At 41.3% G+C, this 6,562-nt stretch overlaps 1 protein-coding gene across 1 annotated transcript in view; it reads left to right on the forward strand.

Moving 5' to 3' along the window:
• The first annotated feature begins 145 nt into the window (after positions 1 to 145).
• Positions 146 to 6,562, forward strand: part of gpr63 (G protein-coupled receptor 63) — an 18,160-nt gene continuing 11,743 nt past the window's right edge. Inside the window, exon 1 of the mRNA XM_020612926.1 lies at positions 146 to 658. The gene's annotated coding sequence lies outside the window, so the exon portion shown is untranslated. The remainder of the gene's footprint in view (positions 659 to 6,562) is intronic.

Below are 6,562 nucleotides of genomic sequence, written 5' to 3' on the forward strand. Positions count from 1 at the left end.
CATTATGCAGCCAGAGTTTTTTTTTAATTCTCCCTTGGGAGAAGGCACACAGGTGACATTTACTCTAGCCTATATTTTATTTGGTTTATTTAGACAGCAGTCTCGTTTCTGCATGATCAAAACAAGTTTTGGGTAAATATTTTGAAAGTCTAGATAGGAAGTGGTATGTCTTACTCGGGTTACCTTGCCCATAGTGAGCGTAGTTTATAATATTGCAGCGAAAATCTAGGTAACGTACGGTACATAGCCTTGTACATTTAGTGAGGAAGGATGGGTTGCTCATATTTAACACCCAAACGAAGGAAATGATGAAAAAGCTGGAAATGCACGAGCTTAATATTTGCTTACTCTATAAAAACGCGGATAATCAACGGTACCTCGCTCGCGCTCCTCTGGAAACAAAGCGACACTGACCAAATGCGGATTTCAATTTATTCACGGCTTCGGCTGTGTAGGTGGGGGCTTCGCTGGCTGTCTCACTGTTGACAAAATACACAGCGACCGGACTGCGTTTTGTCTAAGTATCACCGGCGTTTTTAGTAGAACAATAGTTTTACACCCTGACTACAACGAGGAGGAGAAAGCATTTCGGGTGGCGAGATGCGCTGCTGGGAAGACTTCGCCCGTCCCTGAGCTCCAGCATGGGAGAACGAAGCAGGTAATGTTAATGGAAACTGCTTGAAGCCAACCAGTAGCGGCGTGGTGTAAGATTTTTCATAAATGTTTGTCGACATTAAACAGTTGTTGTGGGCTCTTGGTTACAATGCCCCGTGATTTCGTTGTCCACAGAGATGTAACTAAATTCTCCATGGACTCTCCAGCAGTCACTCAGTTTGTCATCTCAACCATTTTGGTGGCATAACAACGAGCAGATGACTAAATCGTTTCAAACGAAGCTGTTAACGCAACACTGTCGTATATCAGGGTGAAGTGCTGTAGGTGATGGGGGGTAAATGAAGTGAAGGCCTGCTACAATTGATTTTACAAACATTTAGAACAAGTTAAATTTTGAAAGCCATCTATGAGGTAAGGTCAAAGGTTTGTCAGTCTGTTGCTGAAATGCTTGGATGTGATTTGCCTTAGTGTATACAGTGCAGTCTGAAGTTCTCTTCCAGGGACACCATCTTCATGTGTCACCAATGGCGGAACAATATAGTGCTGGGCCTGGGTGCAGACCATACTACCAGGCCCTCACCCCATAATTCAGTTCCTATAAAAAGGGCACTAGACTGCCAACCATCTTCCTACATTAGTCTCTCTAGCACATAGCACATACTCAGACAAGCAAAAATGAACATCAGTTAGTGACAAGGCTATGGACACTGTGGCAGATGCAACATGGACATAATTAAACAGTCAACATATTCATTCAGAGTCCATAGTAAACAGAAGGTCCGTGACACTGCCATGGACATGAACAGACAATTCAGCTGCCAACAGCAGACCTGAATCACATGTAGCTGTACAAGCAAAATAAATATCATCACGAGTGCATCAACAGTTACACTTCAACACCACCACCTAATGTAAACACACACAAAACTGCTGCTACAACATTGTAACTTGCAACTCATCAGCAGCTAGAGGATAATGACTGTACTCACCTATTTGATTGACAATCTGCTGGCCTTGGGTCTATCTTGGTCAAATGTCCTGGTTTTATAATTTCCAGTGTTGAAATGTCCAGTCTATGGCTTTGTGGTAATGAAGGAGATGCCATTGTACTGCTAGCCATGGCATCCTCTTTTGTTTTTAGCTAATGTTAGCTCACCTTTGCCCACATTTGCTGACAACAATGCTGAGCAATCAAAAAAAAAAAAAGAAAAATCCAGTTTCTTCAGTTTTGAAAGGTCATATTCCAAATCTTCTTGCTTCTCATTTCTCTTTGAGCCCCGCTCTTCTTTCCGTTGCATGTCTGTGGCATATGAATGAGCATGGGCTTTTTTTTTTTTGAGCTAATGTTTTATGCTAGTGAATGCTGGGAGGTTGTGTTTGATTTGGGTAGCTTTGCATGCTTCGTGGGTGGTGCAGAAGTAGCTATAACCTATGAAGAGGTAAAATTACGGTAACCTTAATGGCAGCACATAATTAGTCCCTCAACTGACATAGCAGTGCTGTACATTGTTGATTAACATTATTTGGACATTCACAATGTCCTGAGAGACTGCTCAGACCCCCAGATAGCGCAGGTCGGGTGCAGCTGCACCGCACACACCCCCCTGACACTGCACCAGTGTGTGCCCCTGAAATGACTACTATTCCAAAAAAAAGAGTGACTCTAAGGATTTAAGTAGCTGACAACCTAATTGTGGAATTTACTTGTCACTGAGGACTACATGTTAGTTTAAAAGCCACTAAATTTATCTCATTGGTGTGTTTTAGTTTGAAAGCCATTTATCTGAAGGTGTGAGATTTGATCCTTACTGTGGTGTAGTCAGTTTGACGATGGATATTGAGACATTCAATGAAGCTTTTAAAAGCCTTAATTGATCATTACCAGAGTTGTTGTGCATTACAGAACAAACTTTCCTGATGTTGCACGGGTGTACCCAGGATCAAGTGATTAAGCAAAGTTGCTTTGAAAACCCTGGGCGAATGATGGACCCCGGGGAAAATGACTAGCCATTAGACAGTTTCTAAATTGTTTGCACTGTTGTTAAAACAGCTGTAGTGCGTCTCTTCTCACAAATCTTCCACATTTTGTGCTCTCTCTCTCTCTGTCTCTCTCTGTGTCTGTCTGTGACTTGATCTGGCAATGTCATTCACATACTGTGTCTAAGCACAGTGCTCCGCCCCATTCTCAGTATAATTTTAAACAAATTTCTTATCCATCCAAGATGCCACAATTCCATGCATACCTTTTTAGCTTTTATTTATGCAGTATGAATATATTGAATACATTCTGGATCAAAAGTAGGTCCAATAAGTGACAAATAACAAAAAAACCCTTTCTTTTCAGTTGCTGATTTTTAAATTTTTTTTATGTATGTATTTAATCAGAAATATTTTTATGGTTATTTTAAATGTAAATGTAAATGCCGTGGCTCACCCTTTGGGATACACTGCCTTAGAGGATACCTCCCTAAATCTGGTGGTACATCTTGACCCTGAGAGCCTGCCCAAGGTCAGGTTGTTGATGCAAAAGACATTCTTTCTGGGAGGACACCTGGATGCCAAAATGTAGTTGTTGGAGGATGTCTCTGCTTTGTCATGATTAAAATACAGTATCGGGTTTTGCAGCACTAGTTCACTAAGTATGTCTGAAGAGACGGGACTTTGTTGAAGTGTTTCTGGAGCGGGGACAGCCCTATCCACCTCTGATCATTCAAGATTCACTTTATTTTCATTCAGCTGTTAACCAACAGGTACATAGCAAAAAGAAATTATGTTCCATATGACTTGGCATCAGACAACAACTTTGCACATCAATAGTAGGAATAAAAATCAGTATTTAATAAACCAGTAAATATTCTAAATGAATCTACTGGATCACTAATCACACTGATTGGCTTTCCCATGTGTGTTTTTTGATATTCCCCTGGACTCAGAGGGCAAGCATTGAGCGTCAGAGTTTATGAACTAGCATTAACTTTATTCAGTTGCAGCACAGTCCATATACACTCAGTGGCCACTTCTTTTTTTAGGTGCACCTGTACAGTTGTATGCAATTCACTGCAACACTTTCACCTTAACATCTGTGTTTATGAAGATCAAAATGTTAGTTTTTGGTGACATTGTGATAAATGTATAAATTCAATTCTATGTTTGAGGTTATAGTTAAAGGTTGTGTTGTACTGGACTACATTATATTCAGAGCTGTTTATAATATTCTGACTCATGTACAGTGCCTTGCGAAAGTATTCGGCCCCCTTGAACTTTGCGACCTTTTGCCACATTTCAGGCTTCAAACATAAAGATATAAAACTGTAATTTTTTGTGAAGAATCAACAACAAGTGGGACACAATCATGAAGTGGAACGAAATTTATTGGATATTTCAAACTTTTTTAACAAATAAAAAACTGAATAATTGGGCGTGCAAAATTATTCAGCCCCTTTACTTTCAGTGCAGCAAACTCTCTCCAGAAGTTCAGTGAGGATCTCTGAATGATCCAATGTTGACCTAAATGACTAATGATGATAAATAGAATCCACCTGTGTGTAATCAAGTCTCCGTATAAATGCACCTGCACTGTGATAGTCTCAGAGGTCTGTTTAAAGCGCAGAGAGCATCATGAAGAACAAGGAACACACCAGGCAGGTCCGAGATACTGTTGTGGAGAAGTTTAAAGCCGGATTTGGATACAAAAAGATTTCCCAAGCTTTAAACATCTCAAGGAGCACTGTGCAAGTGATAATATTGAAATGGAAGGAGTATCAGACCACTGCAAATCTACCAAGACCTGGCCGTCCCTCTAAACTTTCAGCTCATACAAGGAGAAGACTGATCAGAGATGCAGCCAAGAGGCCCATGATCACTCTGGATGAACTGCAGAGATCTACAGCTGAGGTGGGAGACTCTGTCCATAGGACAACAATCAGTCGTATACTGCACAAATCTGGCCTTTATGGAAGAGTGGCAAGAAGAAAGCCATTTCTTAAAGATATCCATAAAAAGTGTCGTTTAAAGTTTGCCACAAGCCACCTGGGAGACGCACCAAACATGTGGAAGAAGGTGCTCTGGTCAGATGAAACCAAAATCGAACTTTTTGGCAACAATGCAAAACGTTATGTTTGGCGTAAAAGCAACACAGCTCATCACCCTGAACACACCATCCCCATTGTCAAACATGGTGGTGGCAGCATCCTGGTTTGGGCCTGCTTTTCTTCAGCAGGGACAGGGAAGATGGTTAAAATTGATGGGAAGATGGATGGAGCCAAATACAGGACCATTCTGGAAGGAAACCTGATGGAGTCTGCAAAAGACCTGAGACTGGGATGGAGATTTGTCTTCCAACAAGACAATGATCCAAAACATAAAGCAAAATCTACAATGGAATGGTTCACAAATAAACATATCCAGGTGTTAGAATGGCCAAGTCAAAGTCCAGACCTGAATCCACTCGAGAATCTGTGGAAAGAACTGAAAACTGCTGTTCACAAATGCTCTCCATCCAACCTCACTGAGCTCGAGCTGTTTTGCAAGGAGGCATGGGCAAAAATTTCAGTCTCTCGATGTGCAAAACTGATAGAGACATACCCCAAGTGACTTACAGCTGTAATCGCAGCAAAAGGTGGCGCTACCAAGTATTAACTTAAGGGGGCTGAATAATTTTGCATGCCCAATTTTTCAGTTTTTTATTTGTTAAAAAAGTTTGAAATATCCAATAAATTTCGTTCCACTTCATGATTGTGTCCCACTTGTTGTTGATTCTTCACATAAAATTACAGTTTTATATCTTTATGTTTGAAGCCTGAAATGTGGCAAAAGGTTGCAAAGTTCAAGGGGGCCGAATACTTTCGCAAGGCACTGTATGTAGCTGGGGAGGACAAAAATATAGAGACACCTCTGAATGATGACAACAATTGCAAAGACTAATAATAATAATGAGTCTAGGGAATATGTTAGACCTAAATGTAGGCAAAATGTGGAAAGTTTGTGAGAAAAGAGAAACACCACAGCTGTTTTAACCATAGTGCAAGCAATTTATAGATGGTGCCTAACTAGGGCTTGTCATTTTCCCTGTGGTCCTTTGTTTTCCCAGGGATTTCAAAGCAACTGCGCTTAAACACTGAGTTGTGTGTATGAAATCTCATCCATGCAGCAAATCTGGTAACGATCGATTAAGTCTTAAAAGTTGACGAATATCCCCATTGTATGTCTGAATATCCAATGTCAAACTGTCTACACCACAGTTTGAACATCCATGTCATCTATCCATTTTCCTCTGCTTATCCGGAACCAGGTCACGGGGGCAGCAGTCTAAGCAAAGATGCCCAGACTTCCCTCTCTCCAGACACTTCCTCCAGCTCCTCCGGGGCAATGCCAAGGCATTCCCAGGCCAGCCGAGAGACATAGTCCCTCCAACGTGTCCTGGGTCTTCCCCGGGGCCTCCTCCCGGTGGGACATGCCCGGAACACCTCCCTAGGAAGACGCCCAGGAGGCATCCGAAACAGATGCCCGAGCCACCTCAGCTGGCTCCTCTCGATGTGGAGGAGCAGCGGTTCTACTCTGAACTCCTCCCGGGTGATTGAGTTCCTCACCCTATCTCTAAGGGTGCGCCCGGCAGAAGTTAAGCGTTGCAAAACATGATAGGCTATTTTTGGAATAAAATCGTCAATTGACTATCTGAATGTCTATTTCCAAAAATGATGTATTTAGGTTTCACAAATATATTTGGATCTAAGAAAGTCCCCTTAGGTAATTAATGAATTATTACATTTTGAAAGTTAAAATATTTAATTGCATAAACTCAGTGATATTTAAAATCTGTGGAACTGGATTCAGTTGTGATTAGTGCTGTGACTTTTTCAACAAACAAATTAGAACTAACAGGAAGTTGAAATAATTTGAACACAACCCAGGCATTAACATTGTTCTGTTCATTCATCCCTCTGCTGAA

Source organism: Monopterus albus, unplaced genomic scaffold (assembly GCF_001952655.1).
Source record: "Monopterus albus unplaced genomic scaffold, M_albus_1.0 scaffold128.1, whole genome shotgun sequence".
NCBI lineage: Eukaryota > Metazoa > Chordata > Actinopteri > Synbranchiformes > Synbranchidae > Monopterus > Monopterus albus.